This window comes from Hoplias malabaricus, chromosome 9 (genome assembly GCF_029633855.1).
Source record: "Hoplias malabaricus isolate fHopMal1 chromosome 9, fHopMal1.hap1, whole genome shotgun sequence".
Classification (NCBI taxonomy): Eukaryota; Metazoa; Chordata; class Actinopteri; order Characiformes; family Erythrinidae; genus Hoplias; species Hoplias malabaricus.
This window is the reverse complement of record NC_089808.1, coordinates 3,031,185-3,055,002: the sequence shown is the minus strand read 5'-3', so window position 1 is coordinate 3,055,002 and position 23,818 is coordinate 3,031,185.

The window sequence follows — 23,818 nt, the reverse complement described above, 5'->3', positions numbered from 1 at the left end:
CTCTCCGACATCGCTCCTTGGTAGGACTGTTCAAAAGCAACTATAAAAGCATTTAAAGCCGGTGTCAACACTGTTTATAAGCTTTATTAATTGAGACACGATGAAATATGGGTCATAACGAACAAAACGAGGACAGACTTAAGTAGGATTCTATCTCCAGGACACTTGTTCTTGTTCAGGTCCCAACCCCCTCCCTCATTTCCATGAGGAAAGGCCACGGATCTTAGACATTTTTCTTCCTTTTCATCTCTCCCTTTCTCTCATTATGACCTTCTCTCCTTCCATCTCTCCTCTAATTTACCTTTATAAATAAAATATCTCCTGCATCTCTTTTCTCTGTCTTTTCAATCCTTCTCTTTGCTGCTTTCCCTCTCTCTCTCTCTCTGGAGATGGAAGGATGTTCAGTGAAATCTGGAAGTTCAGTGTTCTCAGTGGATGTTTCTTCATGCCTCAATCTACTGAATTCTGATTAGCTTCAGTCCTGAGGTGTGTTCAAGTGTGCGTGTGTGAATGACCCTTGCTGCGGAGCTGGCGTGCTTATATGAATGCATTCTCATAAAAATGAGATGAGGTGTGTATGTGGTTTGTGTGTTTCATGTAACGCAAAATAAACACTGTATTTGAATAAAGTGCTAGTAGCAAATGCTCTATGAAAGACAGTAGAGTGCTGTTTGATATATTGTTAAACATGAAGTGATTGTGCTAGGGGCCTGGATGCTTTTCCAAGAGATTTTTCCAACAGCACAAAACCCACCTCCTGTTACAGTCTAGTACAGCTACAGTCTGTCTGTGTGTGCTTGTATATCTACAGGGGTTGGACAATGAAACACCTGTCATTGTAGTGTGGGAGGTTTCAGGGCTAAATTGGAGCAGTCTGGTGGACAATCTTCATTAACTCCACACTGCACCAGTAAGACCATGTGCATCCAATGGTTCAAACATTGTGTCCTGAAGGCGGTGCCGTGTATCAGGACGACAACGCACCAATACACACAGCGAGACTGGTGAAAGACTGGTTTGATGAACATGAAAGTGAAGTTGAACATCTCCCATGGCCTGCACAGTCACCAGATCTAAATATTATTGAGCCACTTTGGGGTGTTTTGGAGGAGCGAGTCAGGAAACGTTTTCCTCCACCAGCATCACATAGAGACCTGGCCACTATCCTGCAAGAAGAATGGCTTCAAATCCCTCTGACCACTGTGCAGGACTTGTGTATGTCATTCCCAAGACCAACTGACGCTGTATCGGCCGCAAAAGGAGGCCCTACACCGTACTAATACGTAACTGTGGTCTAAAACCAGGTGTTTCACTTTCATTGTCCAACCCCTCTCAGGGGTGTGTATCTCAGAAAAATCATGGTAACTGAAATATTTGCTATGAGAGAGAGTTTTCTAATTATTAGGCCTTTATGATGTACTGAGGTGTATTGCAATTAATGAGTAATAGGATATATTTAAGGCCGCAGCAGTTGACTGATGTTACCCACTGAAAATAACGACCTGTGATATTACAGCCAAAAGGTAATAGACTGAAATTTAGAAATATTGTCCCTCATGGTACACATTTCAAATACACAAACACCTCAACTTGAGCTTGAGAATATATACATACAATTAAATCAGTAATATTATTAATTGTTGGAGTGTTTAGCTCATTATTATAGTTATCTGCATCAGAAAACAATAAGGGCCATCCTTGATGTTGTTATAAAGAGGGGCTTGCATATTCTAGACCAAAATAACAACATAATCAACGCTCAGCCTCCTACTGTCTGGTTATTCTAATTCTGCTTCACAGCATCAGCATACAGCTCTCTGTTCACCTGGAGTGAGGAGAGCTCCCTAAGGCCTCTACACCTTGAAGCAAACTCATCAAAAACCTATGAAGGAATGTATTTCTCAGTAAACTGAAAGAAAAACAAATGCTAGAAGTGTGAGAGGAAGGCAGTTGAAAGAGTGTGAAGTAATTGTGAGCACTGAGGTGAAGTGTGAGGGAGACCTGCTCTTGCAATTTTACTGTTGACAGAAACAAAAAAGAGGGTTAATGGGTGTTTCATTCATTGTGCACTTTTGGATAAATAGTAGATAATGTGGATAAAGGAAACCCAACATTTATGTGCAACAGTCTACACAGATATCCTCCAGGGCATCTCTCTGTCTTACTGCTCCCTACACACATTACAGACTTAATTACAAAACTATTATTTGTGTATGACCAAAAGGTATCATGCAGTATCGATCAGACAGTGAAGCTTTGATTTCTTTAGACGTTAGCATGAATAATACTAATACTAGTATCCAGTTAAGGGTTGCAGTGGGTCTGGAGCCTACCAAGAATGGGCACAAGATGGGAACACACCCTGGAGGGGGCGCCAGTCCTTCACAGGGCGACACACACCCACACACACCTGACACATATGGACACTTTTCAGTCGCCAATCCACCTATCGTTATGTGCTTTTGAACCGTGAGAATAAAAAAAAAGCACACCCCAAACAGTCACCCTGAGTAAGGCTCAAACCCACAACCAAAACAATGGGTTGTTTCATGGCTTCAGCAGCAGAATCCACAATAAAACACATGTTTACGGACTGGCAGCATGTATCTGGAGCAGTCTGTAGTGTCAGGCTCACAAGCAACACTGTTGCAGAGGTGGGGGGTCAGGTTTAAAAATGGATTCAAAGGAGTGGTTCCCGTTGAAAAGGCAGAGTGTAACGGTGACTGATAGGTGAATGTCAGAATGGCTTTATTTATTGGGACAATAATGGAGGTGTGGTCAGTGAAAAGGAAGGACAGAGTGGATCCTGCACAGAAGAAACGGGTAAATGACATTTCATTGAAAGCAAACCACATTACTATTGTTAACCTAAAAGGTGATTTACCACAACGTTAAGAGCCAATGTTTAATTTTCCCAAAGAGGATTGTGCATTTGAACAGCGGTGATAGCAGAGCTGGGGAGTATTCACTGGACACCAGTGGCACTTCCGGTGTTCCACCGGCCTTCAGCTGTGCCTCTGGTGCTCTACAGGCTTCCAGTAACAGCCAAAGCATGGACAAGGCTCGGATACTGTTCGTGTATAAATATTCCATGTGCAGTTATTATGGAGCTGCATAGTTTAATACAGACTGTGTGAGGATGGGGATTTGTGCATTTGCTTTGTGTCCCTTCATAACCACAGGTGTCATCAATTCCTGATTCAATAGGGATGGCTCTAACCAAGGGTCAAACGTACTGTACACACACACCTGATTTTCCACCATATTCTTAATAAATCCCAGTTTCCAGTGGTGGACAAAGTACACAAACCATGTACTTGAGTAAAAGTACAGCTACTCAAGGTAAAAAAAAAATTACTACAGTAAAAGTAGAAGTCCTTGTTGTAGATCTCTACTTGAGTGAAAGTACAAAAGTATTTGCCTTCAAATGTACTTAAGTATTGAAAGTAAAAGTACTATGACTCTATTATGGCTCTAATGTCGTATTATCACTTCATGGTTAACACATTGTAGGTGAAAAGATTCTAGAGTCACTCTTGGTTCCCCAGTCTTTGGAACCGACAGAGATTGCTCTCTCCTGAGTATGCCTCCTGAGAACCTATGCTATAGGCAGAGCAACCTGATGCGCACCTCTCCAGAAATGTAACTTGTTGCGTGTAGACCACAACGACTGTGTGAAGAACATGGTTCAGAAAGTCCAGAAATATTAACTCTGTAGTGTGGCAGCTAGGTGGATTTGAACCCCAAACCCTCAGTTTGGGAGACTAGAGCAAACAGGGCGAGCCACCAACAGAACACTAGAGAAATAGGGCTCAAGTGCAGAGGCACACAAACAACTCCTCTGGATGTTAGGGGAAAACTGATCAGCTCAAAATTACTGAGCAAAAGAAAACAAAGGCAAAACAGAGTTTCCCAAAACAAAAGAGACAAGAAGAGACAAAAGAAATTAAAAATAGAACACAGTCACTGGCAAAGAATAAGAAGGAAACAACTTATTTTATTTATTTATTTATTTATACCATAAATGGTAATGAAAAGAAAATATTGAACCCCAAGAGAAACCAAAGAAACTTCAAGAGGGAAAGCTCTGGTGGAGAAACAGGAGACAGAGAGACCCTGGAGAAAACTCAAGAGTCTTTACCAAATCACCAGCCAGGCTTGTACGGCACTCTGAAAAAAGAGAAACCCAAGACTGAGCACTGAGGTTTGTGTTGGCTTCCATTAAGTAGGAGCAGCCCAGGTGGATATAATTGCCTTAAATTAAGAGTGTCTCTGTCTCCCTCTAGTGACTGGGGGTGGCTTATCAGGCAGCCTCACCCCAGCCCCAGGCAGACCTCTTACACTCTTAAATATTAAGACTAAATATCAACAAAGAAGATGTTTGAAATTCAGCCCTAGTGGTTCAGTGGTGTAATTGCAGAGCGACGCTGACGCTAACACACGAGTATAAACTTTCACAATGAGATAGGACACTTGCACATAACAGTTTTTTTGCGCAAACACTATGTAAGATTTTATTTTATTTTTTCCTCTCCTGGGGCTCCCCCTAGTGCAATTAACATTTACTGAAATTAGTAGGGAGTGGGAGGAAATGGGTGGTTTCCTTCCCTCCTCCAAAATTTTCATAGTGCAGTTTCTGCCGTGCTGAGCTAAGAGTAACAACGACAGAGGTTCTATTCTCCATATTACAGCTCAGTGAAACATCGCAATGATTTTGAAGCTGTAATTTTAAGGTAAAAATATTACATACTGTTCCTTTAAGTTCTCTGTTTTGTCTACATAGTTGCAGAGCATAGTTTGAGCTATTTCTGCAGTTCTGAGACATCTGTTTCTTAATCAGGCTACGGTTGTGTTTGATATTCATTTTTGTCTTTTGGACATGAACTGTACTAATTTTTGGGTTTTGGAATATTTCTTCTGGTTTTGACCTCACTTTACTTAATGTGCTTAATAAATAACCCTCGGTGAGTGATTTGTGACATCTACAGCTCCGTAAACCATGTTTATGAATTAATATTAATTACTGAGGACTCAAATACAGCCAAATACTAAACGGTACGAATCATTTTGTCAATTCATAATGGTTCAAAGAACTGAAAGTGATTATTTACAGCCCCAAATTCGCAAAAGATTAAAAAAATAAGTCTGCCTTTGGTATTATTGGTTTAGGCAGAGAGACATTTTCAGTTCTTTTAGCGTGGAGACTGTGTTCTTTCGTCTCCTAGCAACGGAGCCGGGAGATTTGTTCAGACACGTTACGGTTTTATTCACACATAAACAAAAAAGTAACAGCAGATTCTCATAATGTAGTGGAATAAAAGTAAAAAGTTAGGGTGACCAGACGTCCTCTTTTACCCGGACATAGACTTAAAAAAAAATGTCCGGGTGGAATTTCACAAACGTCCGGGATTTTGTTTTTCTAGAGCTTACATAGAACTTCGAGAAGTTTCGTTCACAAACTAGCCCCGCCCTCCCCTACTCCGATTGGTTCGCTTGAGTGAGAAGGGGGCGTGGTGAAGTAGCCTAAAATCTTCTGATTGGACGGTCTGACTGTAGAGCTACCGTTATTGGTCGATAACCTTCTCTGTAAACATTTAATTGGTCAGTCTGCACGTCAGTAGCCCTTGTTTACCTCAGGCAAAGCTCATGTACCTACCCTCATCTCGAGCAGCTATGCCGAAACATAAATGTAAGTTCTCGGATGAATTAAAAGAGAAAATCCCATGTTTTGTGTAGAAAATAAAGGTGTAAAGAACCTAAAAGCACACATAGGTTCAGCTAAGAATACAACAGCAGCGAGGGGCGAGAGCTCATCAATCCCTCCCCAGACGTGTCCTCATTTTCACCATCTCAGATCTGGTCACCCTAAAAAAGTTGCCCAAATGGAAATACTTCAGTAAATACCGATACAAGTACTTAAGTACAATAACAAATTACATTTACTTAGTTAATGTCCACCACTGCAAGCTTCTGCACATATGTTTGCACACACAAACTATTCAGATCCACCTCTGTATATACACTCTGTTCGTGAGTCACTGGAACTCAACCTGTATCCACGTTTTTGAGACTTAATCCCAGAACAGTATAAAAAATCCAGCCCAGGTAGCAGACTTGTGCCCCTTTGACAGACGCTAGTTTACCTGGAGGAGCTGTATGTGTGAATGCAACCACCCGGATTGGTGGAATAGGCCTCACTTGACCCAATACTCCAAGTCATCAGACTGAGATCTTGAAAACAACAAATAGCTGTATTAGATTGTGTCAAACTATGAAACAAAGTGTCCACTTCTATTCAGCCACAGCTCATACAGCAAATGGGAGGTAAATTTACATGTTAATAAAATAATGTAATAAATAAATGTAATTAAAAATAATCAATTCGTTCCTGCCTTGCAGCCAATGATTCTCAGCAGGCCAAGAGCCCACAGTGATCCTGATTCAGAAGATGAATGAATGAATGAATATCATCTACAGCAGGGGAGTCAAACTCATTTTCACAGAGGGCCACATCAGCAAAATGGTTGCACTCAAAGGGCCAGATGTAACTGTGAGACCATATAAATGTAACTAAATGTAACCAAATGTAATGTAGAATAAATGTAAGTATTCCTTAATGTTAAATAACTCTGTATTTATTACGTGTATTCTTGTACAATTTGTTGCTTTTCTTGAAGGCTAACTTTACCACACTTAGCTCCGTGTTTGGTGTCAAAGTGCCGACGTATATTGTACTCCTTGACACCTGCCACTGCCCCATAACACAAAAGACATACCGCTTTTTCTCCTTGAAGCACAAACAACTATTCACCTTCCCATCTCTCTTGAAACTGTCTTCCATCGGCATCAATTTTTCTTTTCCTGGACATTTTGGGATCAATATTTGTAGCTATTTCTTAATTCCACTTGAAAAAAATCACATCGAAGAGGATACACTGAAATCTAGTGGTGGAATGCCGTCACTTGGCGGGCAACATAATCAGCATGCATTGTGGGAAATGTAGTTTAAGGTCAAGTTCACACTGTGAGGAGTGTGGTGTGTTCTCTCTGTGTCTGCGTGGGTTTCCTCTGGGTGCTCCGGTTTCCTCCCACAGTCCAGAAACACACGTTGGTAGGTGGATTGGCGACTCAAAAAAAAAGCGTCCGTAGGTGTGAGTGTGTGAGTGAATGTGTGCGTGTCTGTGAAGGACTGGCGCCCCCTCCAGGGTGTATTCCTGCCTTGCTTGTGATTTCAGGTAGGCTCTGGACCCACCGCGACCCTGTACTGGATAAGTGTTTACAGATAATGAATGAATGAATGAATGTTAACACCATAATGTAAATTTGATATTCTAAAATTAAAGAAAGTCTTTAACCCTTAAATTTACATTTACAAAAAGATTACATTTTTTTATATTTCAATATAAACTATACCAAACATTTAAGGATATATATAGGAGCTTTTCCCCCAGTAAAACCTGGCCATGTGCAATACAGCCTTGGGCTAAAACAGAAACATATAGACAAGGATCTGTAAGCCCCTCATTTCTCTCGCTACTGATGTTTCTAGTTTCTAATTAATAGTGTTTCTACCCTGAAAACAATCCTGAATCCTATGAGGACAATTTATAATTCCCCACAAAATCTCTCTCTCTCTCTCTCTTTTCTTCCCATTACTCTCATTCTCTGCTCCCTCGCTCCCTGTCCTGCCCTCCTGGCGGGGGTAATGGGGGGTGAAATGGGGGTGACAGCGGGCATTTGTAGCCAAGCCCTGCATGATGGAACACACACACACACACACAGACACACACACAGCCACACTCACACACACCCGGGGTAGGTCTGTGGTACACAAGTATCAAACCCTTACACAGAAAGGGAGGAATTCATTTAAACATGCACAAAGCACAGCAGATAAAAACAGAACTTAATTAAGTGCAGTCTGCCAGCCTTCCATAACACACTGGCACGTGTACGGGAGTGTGTGGGTGTGTGTGTGTCTGTGTGTGTGTGTAAAATGGCTCTGTATGTGCCCACACATTTACGTTCTTTGATGTGAGTACACCCTGCTGGAGCACTACATCTACTTAAGGCTCGTCTCGGGAGGCCTCCTCGCCCACTCCACTTCCTCCTTTATAAATACCCTGATTAGATTCACACACAAATGAAGAGAACACAAACGAATCTCTGGTTGGACGACCTCTGCTAATTTTTACTAACTTCACAGTTATTCTGATGGATATGTGCCTGAGGTTGTGTGTGCACCTCATTCAACAAGTGCCTTCCGAGTCTCCTTCTCCATTAGTCACTAATACAAACATTGGCTACACAGATCTTTCCTCTGATTACTGTTACAAACCCATTTACAGCTCAAAACGCAATTACAGTTTTAATCCTATAACATATGCATATATACAATAGGACGGTTTTCAAGACAGGGATTAAGCCTAGTCCTGGACTACCCAGATTTTCAATTGAGATTTTCCAGGAAGTTTAGGACTAGGCCTAATGCTTGAGTGGGAACTCACCCCTATAAACCTACAAGATTTTAGATATCCACTCACCAAAAGGTCTTCTACAATGAGGGGTATTATTCATTCATTCATTCATTCATTCATTCATTCAATCATTATCTGTAACCCTTATCCAATTCAGGGTCGCGGTGGGTCCAGAGCCTACCTGGAATCATTGGGTGCAAGGCGGGAATACACCCTGGAGGGGGCGCTAGTCCTTCACAGGGCAACACACACACACACCTACGGACACTTTTGGGTCACCAATTCACCTACCAACTTGTGTTTTTGGACTGTGGGAGGAAACCGGGCACCTGGAGGAAACCCACGCAGACACAGAGAGAACACACCAAACTCCTCACAGACAGTCACCCGGAGGAAACCCACGCAGACACAGGGAGAACGCACCACACTCCTCACAGACAGTCACCCAGAGGAAACCCACGCAGACACAGGGAGAACGCACCACACTCCTCACAGACAGTCACCCGGAGGAAACCCACGCAGACACAGGGAGAACACACCACACTCCTCACAGACAGTCACCCGGAGCGGGAATCAAACCCACAACCTCCAGGCCCCTGGAGCTGTGTGACTGCAACACTACCTGCTGCGCCACCGTGCCACCCATGAGGGGTATTAGTTAGGAATGATTCCGCCTTTTCTGATCTTCTGATAGGTACTTACACAAGTTGTTGGAACATTTGCTTGAGGATTTGATGGCATTCAACCACAAGTGGCTCCCAAGGTGTGGAGCAATGGCCCTACTATCTGATCATTGCCTACTGATCCTCAGTGGGACCTCAGACATCTGAGGCCAGGAGTCCAAGACGATGCACTGGTCGCTGTTTGGGTGGGTAGGAAGCCAGTACGATTCTAGCCAACACTGGCATCTAATCACTGGCACATCAGATCTGAAGTTAGTATTCTCCTCCAAGCATGTTGAGCTGTCAATGGTGTTTGAAGGTAACGACAACAAAAATAACACAAAAGATGTGATGTCAGATACTGGATAATCGGTTTTGGGCCACAAAAGCCACTTGAACCAGTGTTTGCCATGAGCACATATAGACCACATTGTGAGGCCTGTTTGGCTGTAAATAAATTGGAACTGAAGGTTATGGGTTGGTAGACTGAAAGGTGGTGGTTTAGGTGCGTTTCTTCTCAGAAAATGTCATAGCTTTACTGTAAAATGTGCAAAAACATTGTGTGCATAGGGTATACTATAGCAGCTTGGGGTTAAGTGCCTGGCCCAAAGACAGTGCCAGATACAATTACCTGGGACCAAAATAGTGCCATAGAGGCACAGCTCAGAGCCCAAAATCTACAGACTTCTGTGCATTATTTGATCCATCTGGTGCACTTAAAAATACATTCCCTGTGATTTAAGCTTCTCTCTGATTAATTTTGACTTATATGTAATACACTATGAAGTTCAGAAGGCCAGATTTATTAGTCTACTGGCCAATTATATGGTGCTGTGAATTTCTGCCATGTATAGAATTATACCATCTCTGTTTCTTTAGTTCCTGTGTCGTGTCTCAGTTCACTTCACAGCAAGCTATTCCTGGCAGCTTGTAATCACACGGTATTGCTGGAAATATCTTTGCATTGAAATGAATATAGAACAAAGTGTTTATGGTAATGTGACAGTGTGAATAACACCTGTCAGAGAGACAAAAAAACCTTATGTGACTCAATTAACCAAATACACCCTCAGCTCTGGGTTGATATTTAATGATGTGCATCTCGCCTCTTATCAAATGACTGCAAATTGTATATATATAAGCTCTGCCAAACAATATATTAATTTGCACTTGTTTTATTAATTGCATTTCCTTTAAAAAAATCAAAATAAATAAATTTTCACTGAATTGATATTTTGCAGAAAATTATATATTTTGCAATGTTCTAACTTTTGCATATGAATTAATATCACATATTATCAACACACACACACACACACACACACACACACACACAATGAATCACTGGATTAGGAACACCTGCAGCCGTTGTCCATTATTTCAGCTCCACTCCACTGTCCACACAGCACTTTGTTGCTCCACAATTACAGACTGTATTTCACCTGTTTCTCTGCATACTTTTGTATCCCAAATTCACACTGTTCTTCAGTGGTCAGGACCACCACAAGACCCCCAGAGTGCAGGTATGATTTGGTGGATGGTGGTGGATCATTCTCTGCGCTGCAGTGACGCTGATGGTGATGGTGCTGGTGATGCTTCAGTGCGTGTTAGTAGTTTTAGTCCACAGTACGATTTGCTTGAGTAGTACTCCACAGATAGTAATTGCATACTCAACATGGGACACTGGGAATATCTGATGCCAATGAAGTCACACTCATAAGGTGTCCTGGGTGGGTAGGTGACCTCTACATGACTCCCAGCATTCCTCACTATTGTCATCTGTTCCTATCAAAACCCACAGCTCAAATCGTAGTCTCTTTTACCTCACAGCACAATTCAAATATGCAAACAATACGATAAAACACATTTCGTTATTACAGCGCTGATTGTTTAAGTTTGTGCTGAATGTGGTGAATATTTGAATATATTTGTCAGATAACGAGCACAGCAGATCTGCACGCTCCAAATGAAGAGGCCTGAGAATATGAAACTAATGACAAAGAGGATTATCCGTTTATCTGTGTATGCTGCAAAGAGGCGGAAGGTGTGGGTGTGAGTCCTGAAAGTGCTGAAGGAAAAATCTGCTACAAGAGAAAAACTGTTACGGACAAGAGATTTTACAACTCTAATTCGTCAGTCTACTGAGACAAACCAGCCGTAACTCCAATGTGCTGATGCTGCCACAAAAACAAAAGCCAACAATATGCTTTTTAACTGACTCAACTTTATCCTCCACTGCTGCTCCTTACACAGTGGAGGAAATAATTATTTGATCCCTTGCTGATTTTGTAAGTTTGCCCACTGACAAAGATATGAACAGTCTATGATTTTAAGGGCAGGTTTATTTTAACAGTGAGAGATAGAGCATCTAAAAGAATATCCAGAAAATTACACAGTATAAAATATATACATTTATTTAATTCATTCATTCATTATCTGTAACCGCTTATCCAGTTCAGGGTCGCGGTGAGTCCAGAGCCAGAATCACTGGGCGCAAGGCGGGAACACACCCTGAGGGAGCGCCAGTTCTTCACAGCGCAACACACACACATTCACTCACACCTACGGACACTTTTGAGTTGCCAATCCAACGTGTGTTTTTGGACTGCGGGAGGAAACCGGAGCACCCAGAGGAAACCCACGCAGACACAGAGAGAACACACCACACTCCTCACAGACAGTCACCCGGAGGAAACCCACGCAGACACAGAGAGAACACACCACACTCCTCACAGACAGTCACCCGGAGGAAACCCACGCAGACACAGGGAGAACACACCACATTCCTCACAGACAGTCACCCGGAGGAAACCCACTCGGACACAGAGAGAACACACCACACTCCTCACAGACAGTCACCCGGAGGAAACCCATGCAGACACAGGGAGAACACACCACACTCCTCACAGACAGTCACCCGGAGCAGGAATCGAAGCAACAACCTCCAGGTCCCTGGAGCTGTGTGACTGTGACACCTACCTGCTGCGCCACCTTGCCGCCCCTATACGTTTATTTGCATTTTGCAAAGAGAAATACATATTTGATCCCTCTAGCAAACATTAAGAATTCTGGACCAGTTAGATGCTCCTAATCAACTTGTTACTTACATTAAGATAGCTGTCTTACACTGTCACCTGTATAAAAGACACCGCCACAGACTTAATTAATCAGTCAAACTCTAACCTTTCCAACATCGGCAAGATCAAAGAGCTTTCTAAGGATGTCAGGGACAAGATCTTCACCTGCACAATAGACCTGCACAAGGCTGGAAGGGGCTACAAAACCATAAGTAAGATTCTGGATGAGAAGGAGACAACTGTTGGTGCCACTGTAAGAAAATGGAAGAAATACAAAATGACGGTCAGTTGCCCTCAATCTGGGGCTCCATGCAAAATCTCACCTCGTGGGGTATCGTTGATCATGAGGAAGGTGAGAAATCAGCCTAAAAGTACATGGGGGGACCTTGTTAATGATCTTAAGGAAGCTGGGACCACAGTCACCAAGAAAACCATTGGTAACACATTAAGCCGTAATGGATTAAAATCCTGCAGTGCCTGCAAGGTCCCCCTGCTCATAAAGGCACATGTGTGGCCCGTCTGAAGTTTGCCAATGAACACCTGGATGATCCTGAGAGAAGGTGCTGTGTTCAGATGAGACAAATATTGAGCTTTTTGGCATTACCTCAACCCACTGTGTTTTGAGGAAGAGAAATGCTGACAATGACCCAAAGAACGCCGTCCCCACAGTCAAGCATGGAGGTGGAAACATGATGTTTCGGGGGTGTTTCTCTGCTAAGGGCACAGGACTACTTCACTGCATCAATGGGAGAATGGATGGAGCCATGTACCGTAAAATCCTGAGTGACAACCTCCTTCCCTCCGCCAGGACGTTAAAAATGGGTCATGGCTGGGTCTTCCAGCACGACAATGACCCAAAACATACAGCTAAGGCAACAAAGGAGTGGCTCAAAAAGAAGCACATTAAGGTCATTGAGTGGCCTCAGTCTCCAGACCTTAATCCCATAGAGAACTTATGGAGGGAGCTGAAGGTCCGAGTTGCCAAGCGACATCTCTCACTTTAAAATAAACATACCCTTAAAATTATAGACTGTTCATATCTTTGTCAGTGGGCAAACTTACAAAATCAGCAAGGGATCAAATAATTATTTCCTTCACTGCATATCTCTCTGTACCCATCCATCCATCCATCCATTATCCACCGCTTATCCGGGTCTGGGTCGCGGGTGAAGCAGTTCGGAGTTGGGGTTCGGAGCAAAGAAACCCAGACCTCCTTCTCGCCAACCACCGCCTCCAGCTCCTCCGGGGGTATAACAAGGCGTTCCCAGGCCAGTCGAGACATGTAGTCTCTCCAGTGTGTTCTTGGTCTGCTCCGGGGCCTCCTCCCTGTTGGACATGCTCGGAACACCTCACCAGGAAGGAGTCCAGGAGGCATCCGGACCAGACGCCCGAACCACCTCAACTGGCTCCTCTCGACGTGGAGGAGCAGCGGCTCCATTCCGAGTCTCTCCTGGATGTCCGAGCTCCTAACCCTGTCTCTAAGAAGAGTCCAGACGCCTTGCGGAGATGAAAACTCATTTCAGCCGCTTGTATCCGCGATCTCGTTCTTTCGGTCACAATCCCCAAAGCTTGTGACCATAGGTGAGGGTTGGGACGTAGATTGAACGGTAAATCGAGAGCTTTGCTTTTCTGCTCAGCTCTCTCTTCACCACAACGGACCGGTACAGAGCTCGCATTACTGCTGACGCTGCACCAATCCGCCTGTCAATCTCCCGCTCCATCTTTCCCTCACTCGTGAACAAGACCCCGAGGTATTTAAACTCCTCCACTTGAGGCAGGATCTCACTTCCAACCTGGAGAGAGCACTCCACGTTTTTCCGACTGAGTACCATGGACTCTGACTTGGAGGTGGTGATCTTCATCCCTACCGCTTCACACTCGGCTGCAAACTGGTCCAGCAGGAGGTCCTGTCTCGATGAAGCCAACAAGACCACATCATCTGGAAAAAGCAGACATGGAATCCTGCGACCACCGAACCAGACACCTTCAACCACTTGGCTACGCCGAGAAATTCTGTCCAAAAAAATTATGAACAGAACCGGTGATAACAAGCAGCCCTGACGGAGTCCAACTCTTACTGCTATTTTGTCTACTCACATGCCTCTATCATAATGCAATGCTTTCATGAATGGAGGTCATATACATATCTATACACATGCATACACACATACACACACACAAAACATAACACCTTTCCCCTCATGCAACCAAAACACCTCTGACCCATTAAGGTATGATCACAACACAACCTCTCAAAGCTCTAATATGGGGCCTCAATGGATCAAACTAATTTTTCCAGCACATCCCACAGAAGCTCAAGTGGAATAGGATTCTTAGGAAGTTGGAGGCCAAGTAATGTTTCTCAAACCACACCTGGTGTAATGCAGCATTCCTTTGTAGTGTAGCAGAGCACATTATTCCACTGAAGGGGCCACTGATCACAGGGAATTCTTTAGCTATGACGGGGTGTACTCATCCCGCAACAACAGTTAAGTTTACCACCGGAAATGTCAAAGAAACATTCACAAGAATGCCTGGGGAACACAGCGCAGAAATTCTCTCTGCTTCTGCCTCTTTGCCTTCTTCCGAGAACAATCTGGTGCCATTTCCTACACTGGTACATGACATACAGACCATGTAAAACATGATTCATCAGACTAGGCCACATACTACCATCTCTCTATGGGCCACTTCTGATGCTCAGTTGCCCAATGTAAGTGCATTCGTACACTCTGACAGGCCCTTACACAGAAACATGCAAGGCATTGTGTATTTTGACACTTCTTTATTCATTTATTCAGCTATTTGTGCTATAGAAGTTCATCCGTGGGATTCAGAACAGTCCGGATTAGCCCTCATTTCCCACCTGCATCACTGAACCTTGTGTGCCCGTGACTCTAAAGTGGGTTTACCGGTCCTTCCTAGGTCCGCATTTGGTGGGCACTAACAACTTAATTCTGGGAATACTCCACAAGACCTGCCATTTTGGCTATGCACAGTCGCAACAGTCTAGGCATGGTCTGGCCCTTGTTGCTCAGATCCCAAAACATCAACTTCAACACTGTTCACTTGCTGCACTTATATATATAAATTAGGTTGTAAATGCATTAAAATTCATCAATACTCATTTGTAACACAGACAGAAAGTGAAACAGGGACCTGCTGTTTGCCAAATAGTGAACCCACATCCATCCACCTCAGATCTCCTGGTACCTTACTTTGTCTTCTCCATCAGTCGTCATCAGCTCCATCGCAGTACATATTTGTTAATATGTTTAACCCTTTAACAACCAAGTTTAATCAATTAACCTTGGACAGAATGTCTTTTCAAACACTGATGCTAATGTAGCGCACCTTAACATATGAAATGATTAAATTCTTTACCTTGATATTTTCCATAAGTTCTGACACTTTCACAATTAGATGAAAAAAAATTCACAGTTTCCCTTTTTATCTCTGTGTTACAAATGGATTTTAATGACCTTTAAGGTGTTTACAAGCTAATTAATAAAAATGCATTAAACCAAGAGATTTAAGCCAATTATAAACCTTTACAAAGTGTAGTCTTACTTTAAAGTGGTACCCAACATTCAATATTCAGTGAGGTTCAGATCAGCTTCATGACCCAGCCTCATTGATTTTGGGTTTCACCTCAGTATCTCTAGAATAACATTTTCATGGGGGCAGACATGGCCTAATTCTTAGAAGAATGGGCTTGGGACTGGAAGGTTTCCGGTTCAACTATATATAGTTTTTCTGAACTGAAAACTCCTCTGTTAAACCTTCTGAATCTGAACGTCCATGTCACTGGCCAAAAACTTAAAACCTTCAGCAACTAAACAACCCTTGTTCAGCAGGGTGTGAAAGAATAATTAACACAGTGTCAATGATAAACACTGTCACTAAATATTTGAACTTGGTTGTTTTTAAGGAAGCAGTGTACTTCAGATGAGCTCTCTCCCCATTCTGAGTTAAATTAGTATTCATGGTTTGGTTTGCCTATAGGCAGAATACATCAATGAGGTGTTAGGCTATTTAAATAAAGAACTGAACATTCTGAAACCTGGAATATTGACCTGTTTACCGCAGCACAGCACAGAAAAAGAAAAACCAAGAACAGAACTTTTATTATGTAGTGAAACACAAACTGGGAAACTCCAAACACATTATGGCTATATTTCACAAACATCCAGCATTTTGTTTTTCTAGAGCTTACATAGAACTTCGAGAAGCGTTTCGTTCACAAACTAGTCCCGCCCTCCCCTACTCCGATTGTTTCGCTTGAGTGAGAAGGGGGCGTGGTGAAGTAGCCCAAAATCTTCTGTTTGGACGGTTTGACAGTAGAGCTACCGTTATTGGTCGATAACCTTCTCTGTAAACATTTAATTGGTCAGTCTGCACGTCAGTAGTCCTTGTTTACGTCAGGCAAAGCTCATGTACCCACCCTCATCTCGAGCAGCTATGCCGAAACGTAAATGTAAGTTCTCGGATGAATTAATAAAGAAACTCCCATGTTTTGTGCAGCAAATAAAGGTGTAAAGGACCTAAACATAGTTCATCTAAGCATACAACGGCAGCGAGGGGCATGACCTCATCAGCCCCCCCCAGACGTGTCCTCTTTTTCACCATCTCAGATCTGGTCACCCTACTATAGAGGCTACATAGAATCATGACGGGCTACACAGGACCATGGCTGGAAACCTGTATATGTGAACCCTTATTTCTGTAAAGAAGGGGTGGTCCTAATGTTTCTGGATTTTTTGAAGTTGTAACTCACAGAGATCAATCATTCACATTCACGAAAGGTGCAGTTGGGTAGATATTTCTATGAGTGAAGTAGTTTCTGTGTGTGCAGACAGAGTGACGGAGATTGGGGAGGGCGAGTAGTGGGTGGAGAGACATGGAGAGCGAGACAGGAATGTTTTGTGACCTCTGTGTCCTCAGCACTTTTCTTCTGCAAGAGTTGAATAAAAAATAAACAGCCTGATAAAAATAAAGGTCCTAGCAAAGAGTGGTGTGTTCCCAAGGATTGAGAGAAAAGAGAAAGGCGTAAGTACCAAGAGACAGCTCAGAGAGAGAGAGAGGGGGAGAGAGAGAGAGAGAGAGATCTCCCTTTAAAATGGTGCCTGGAGCAAGAATATTCCATATGGAAAAAAGAGCTAAAAAAACACTTCTACTTCCAAATAGTCACTGCACAATATACCCATCCACACACAAACGAACACACATGCTCATACACATGCACTAGATTAGCATGATAATGTGTTTACATTATGCTTTGCAGTGTATTGAAAACCTCCCTCTATTTTGCAGGAATAAAGACCTCAGACTATATTTACTAGGGATGCACTGATACCACGTTTTCCTTTCCGATACCGATGTTTCATGTTCAAGTATCTGCCGATACAGAGAACTGATAACAACTCTATCTGTCTTAACTACTAGATAGGTGCCTATAAATCCAGATATTCATATTACTATACTTACAGAACAGTGCTTTAACAAAATAAAATGTGTATTGCTAATGAGGTATACTAAGCTTGAATGAACAAGTTTGGGGTCATGTAGTGTGTTATCCCCCGTCGTGTAGTGTGTGTGACGTTTATCCAGTCTCCGTGAAAATCGACAAAAAAGTCGTATTGTGTGAAATACCCAGTTTGTCCCAACTTTAAATTTGAGCTGCATTTAGTGGCACACATCAGTGTCTGCTTCCTGAAAATTGCCCTTTGTACTACATGTAGGGAATAGTGAGTACTGGGCCATTTCCAACACACCTTATATACTTATATATACACTTATATAGTGCCTTTCTAGAAACCTTCCCAGTAAACAAGGAACGTCCCTGGACTTTCAAAATAGGTCTAAAAGTAGTCTGTCCATCAAGGACATATTTTAAACGTCAATGGACGTCCAAAATCCATCTTAATAAGTTAGTTAAGTGGTGACCAATCGATAACGTCAATGGATGTCCAAAACGCGTTTTATACAAGTCATTTATTTCGGGACCAATTAATAACGTCAATGGACGTCCAAAATACGTCTAATAGTCGTCTTTTCAGTGTCTGTGTTTGGACGTCTTTTCAACTTTCATTTTCAACCTTAAGAGGACGTTGATTAGACGGCAGTCATTACGTTATTTCAACGTTGAATCAACGGCTAATTGTTTACTGGGTATACAATCCACACTGCTCAGAACGCTCAATCCACACACACACTGGTGAGAAGCGGCAGCCCAGCGTACTCTCGACCAGGAACGACCGTCCACCTGGAGGACCGCATCGGGCACTAGGATTCCACCCAGGACGGAGCGCCAATCCATATCTCGGCTCACACACATTCACTCACACAAACAGACATTCATTCACACACCAGGACAGTAATTAGAAAGATGCCAATTCACCTACCCTCCATGTTTTTGCCCCCGGAGGAAACCCATGCAGACACAGAGAGAACATGGAAACTCCACCCAGATGGGACTTGAACCCAAGATCCCAGTGCTGAGAGGCAAACGTGATCACCACTAAGCCACCGATACGATACTGTGATTAATGCCAGTATCGGTGCACATACAGATACAGTATTGGTATCAGTGCAACACTAATATATACCCTTTCAGAATAAGACTACACTTTTTAATCAAAGGTTTATCAATGGTTTATTATTAGTCATTAATTAGGCTGTAAATACATTAAAAGTCATTAATAATCATTTATAACAATCAATAGAAAGTGCAACAGTGACCTGCTGTTTGCCAAATAGTGAACCCACATCCATCTACAGTGTTACACCTCAGATCTCTCCTCACCTTACTTTGTCTTCTCTATCAGTCGACATCAACTCTGTATGTTTCAGCACATATTTGTTAATATGTTTAACCCTTTAACAACCAAGTTTAATCAATTAACCTTGAATAGAATGTCCTTTCATACACTAATGATAATGTAGCACACCTTAACATATGAAATGATTAAATTCACATTCGAAAGTCTCCGCTTGTGCTTTACCTTGAAATTTCCAGTATGTTCTGATGTTTTCACCGTTTCCCTTTTTATCTCTGTGTTACAAATTAATTTGAATGACCTTTTAGCTGTTTACAACCTAATTAATAACCATGTATTAAACAGATATTTGAACCAATTATAAACCTTTATAAGTGTCTTATTTTAAAGTGGTACCTAACATTCAATAATCAGTGAGGTTCAGCTTCATGATCCAGTCTCACTGATCCTGGATGTCTTTAACGTAACGTTTTTATGGGGGCAGCCATGCCCTAATTCTTAGAGGTGTTGGGACTGGAAGGTTGCCGGTCAATCCACACGAATGGCAGGAAAACCAAGGAACAGTGAAGGAAGTGAAAAGGAACAGCACTGTCCTCACACCTCAATCCAGTTGCCCCTTAAATAAGACACCTAACCCCCAAGTGCTCGCTGGGGATGGCTGCCTGCTGCTCTGGGTGTGTGTTCACCTATTGCCCTAGTGTGTGTGTGTGTGTGTGTGTGTGTGTGTGTTCACTTCCACAAAAGGGTTAAATGTGAAAGACAAATGTCATTGTACATTGACACTTAAATGCATAATAACTGTTGTTAATTTAGACTGGGCAGCTTTGGGTCTGATGGTTAGAGAAGCAGGTTTGGGACTGGAACCTTGCCAAGTTGATCCTCACAACTGGCAGGAAAATTTACCAAAAAGTTTGGTTAAATTGACTGACTGTCTGTGAGGAGTGTGGTGTGTTCTCCCTGTGTCTGCGTGGGTTTCCTCCGGGTGACTGTCTGTGAGGAGTGTGGTGTGTTCTCTCTGTTTCTGTGTGGGTTTCCTCCGGGTGATTGTCTGTGAGGAGTGTGGTGTGTTCTCCCTGTGTCTGCGTGGGTTTCCTCCGGGTGACTGTCTGTGAGGAGTGTGGTGTGTTCTCCCTGTGACCGCGTGGGTTTCCTCCGGGTGACTGTCTGTGAGGAGTGTGGTGTGTTCTCCCTGTGTCTGCATGGGTTTTCCTCCGGGTGACTGTCTGTGAGGAGTGTGGTGTGTTCTCCCTGTGTCTGTGTGGGTTTCCTCCGGGTGACTGTCTGTGAGGAGTGTGGTGTGTTCTCTCTGTTTCTGTGTGGGTTTCCTCCGGGTGATTGTCTGTGAGGAGTGTGGTGTGTTCTCCCTGTGTCCGCGTGGGTTTCCTCCGGGTGGCTGTCTGTGAGGAGTGTGGTGTGTTCTCCCTGTGTCTGCATGGGTTTCCTCCGGGTGACTGTCTGTGAGGAGTGTGGTGTGTTCTCCCTGTGTCTGCGTGGGTTTCCTCCGGGTGACTGTCTGTGAGGAGTGTGGTGTGTTCTCCCTGTGTCTGCGTGGGTTTCCTCCAGGTGACTGTCTGTGAGGAGTGTGGTGTGTTCTCTCTGTTTCTGTGTGGGTTTCCTCCGGGTGACTGTCTGTGAGGAGTGTGGTGTGTTCTCTCTGTTTCTGTGTGGGTTTCCTCCGGGTGACTGTCTGTGAGGAGTGTGGTGTGTTCTCCCTGTGTCTGCGAGGGTTTCCTCCGGGTGACTGTCTGTAAGGAGTGTGGTGTGTTCTCCCTGTGTCTGCGTGGGTTTCCTCCGGGTGCTCTGGTTTCCTCCCACTCTCCAAAAACACACGTTGGTAGGTGGATTGGTGACTCAAAAGTGTCCGTAGTTGTGAGTGTGTGAGTGAATGTGTGAGTGTGTGTTGCCCTGTGAAAGACTGGCGCCCTGGCGTCTAATTGAACACCTTCTAGTCATCCCAGCTCATGACATTGTACATACGATTGTGGGGTTCATATGGTTTATTTAGTAACATTAGTGTTGTAAACAAACTTGGAACATAGCACACTTTATTTTATTCAGTGTCACACAACTAAAATTCATAAGAAAGTTTGCAATTTAAGTGTTTGTGTGTGTGTGTGTGTGTGTGTGTGTGTGTGTGTGTGTGAGTACAACAGAGAGAGAGAGAGAGTGAAAGAGAGAGAGAGAGTGAGAGAGAACGTGACAGGTGCGCATTGTGAAATCTTAATCCAACTAAATCCATACATGGCTTCAGGTCAAAGCAGCTTCAGCGCTGGCAGCATACAAAACAAGAACATGGTGCTTCAAGACAAGGATAAAATAAAAATGTAAATATTCATGATCCAGTCTGACTAATAGGGAAAGACCATAAGCGTCATAAATTATTTGGACATAATCCAGATATTTACAATCAAGGAAATATCTTTTACCCTATCGTTAACCCTCGCAGGCTGCGTTACAGCAACAGAATGAACAGAAAAAAAAGAAAAGAAAAAGTACATGAATAGAACAAAATGAGCTCAAATGAATGACTTTGTGTGCAAGCCCTGGTGTATTTGAGCAGCTGATGCGAAGAGGCGGGGCTTGCGGGCTCATCCTCCGAAGCTACAGCTTGGCCCCTTGAGCCCTTGAGCCACAGTCTGCTGTTGCTTGGCAACCATCAATTGCTATTGAAAAGAGATGTGCCATCTCCAAGCAAAGGGACAAATCCTCTATGTCCATCTTTCTGTCTCTGAGCGTCTATGCTTGTGTATGTGATTGTACACATATTGAGGTGTTGTTTGGACGTTTGCCTCCCATCTACAGTTATTTCCCCCAAAATATATGACCTTTTAATAAATAAAATTAGATAAATGTACAAGAACAAAAAAACTTCTGTTTGATTATTCAACATCATATGAATAAAAAAATTTATAAATTGCTACAACAAAGATCTTAGACAAGTAATCATCCTTTAACACATGCTTTTAAACTAATGATAATGATGTTAAAGAGAAGTCAGCAATCAGTGGAAAAGAGTTGAATTTAGATCTAAAAGTAGCAGGAAGAACATTTAACATTACACTAATTATCCATCCATCCATCATCTGTAACTGCTTATCCAGTTCAGGGTCGCGGTGGGTCGAGAGCCTACCTGGAATCATTGGGCGCAAGGCGGGAATACACCCTGGAGGCGGCGCCAGTCCTTCACAGGGTAACACACACACACTCACACACACATTCATTCACACACTCACGCCAATCCACCTACCAACGTGTGTTTTTGGACCGTGGGAAGAAACCGGAGCACCCGGAGGAAACCCACACAGACACAGGGAGAACACACCACACTCCTCACAGACAGTCACCCGGAGGAAACCCACGCAGACACAGAGAGAACACACCACACTCCTCACAGACAGTCACCCGGAGGAAACCCACGCAGACACAGGGAGAACACACCACACTCCTCACAGACAGTCACCCGGAGGAAACCCACGCAGACACAGAGAGAACACACCACACTCCTCACAGACAGTCACCCGGAGGAAACCCACGCAGACACAGAGAGAACACACCACACTCCTCACAGACAGTCACCCGGAGGAAACCCACGCAGACACAGAGAGAACACACCACACTCCTCACAGACAGTCACCCGGAGCAGGAATCTGGAGCTGTGTGACTGCGACACCCACCTGCTGCACCACAGTGCTGCCCTTACACTAATTATATGAAACCAAAATAGAACGTTTAGGCAAAAATTATTATTATTTACAGAAAAAGGAGATGCTTATTTGAACCCAGTAACAGCAGATCCGTAGTAAAGAATTGGGAAGTGGCAGCATCATAAAACGAGGCTGCCTCTATGTTAACAGTACTGGGGCATTACAAGGAAAGAAGCATGGATGGAGCAATCTACCATGACATATTAGACGAGAATATAATCTCATAAGCCATGAAACTGGAATGAATCTCGGGAGAAGATGGATATTTCAACCAGAAAGCAGCCCCAAACACCCAGCCAAAATAAGACTTAAGACTAGTTTCAGTCTCCTAACTTAAAACCCTCGGAAGGTCCATGAAGAATTCGGAATCAGAGGGAACGTCATATCTTTGGGCAGTTAAAGAGTGTGTCTCAAGATGAATGAGTCTAAATGATCAAGTGCTGATTAATGTTTACCACAAATGTCCAAAGATGAGACGGTCAGCGACACCTCTAAAACAAGCACTCATTAACTCTTTCATTAACTCTTTCTGTTTATATTTACGATCGTGTGTGTGTACATCTCTAGCTGATATATTCACTGAAAATATACAACTCAGGAAAAACAAAAAGTGTCAGAAAACTTGTTTCCTTTCACTGTAGAAATTCAAACTTCAGTGTGAGAGTGGATGTGTGAGTCAATGTGTGTGAGTGTTCATGCTTGGGGCTAGATTTGAGCTTAGAGCTGCAGATTGTCAAGCTGCCTATGAATATGTAGTGAGTGCTTCAGGTAAAGGGAGAGAGAGCGAGAGAGAGAGAGAGGGGGAGAGCGAGAGAGAGAGGGAGAGAGAGGGAGGGAGTGAGAGAGAGAGAGAGCAATAGCAAGAGAGAGAGAGGGGGGAGAGCGAGAGAGAGAGAGAGAGAGAGAGAGAGGGAGAGAGAGTGAGAGCGAGAGAGAGAGAGAGAGAGCGAGAGAGGGAAAGAGAGAGAGAGAGAGAGAGAGAGAGAGAGGAGAGAGAGAGAGCGAGAGAGGGAAGAGAGAGAGAGAGAGAGAGAGAGAGAGAGAGAGAGAGAGAGAGAAAGAAAAGTTTTTAAGACACCTTGGGAATTACAGGAGTACACTGATTAACTGTTGTATTCT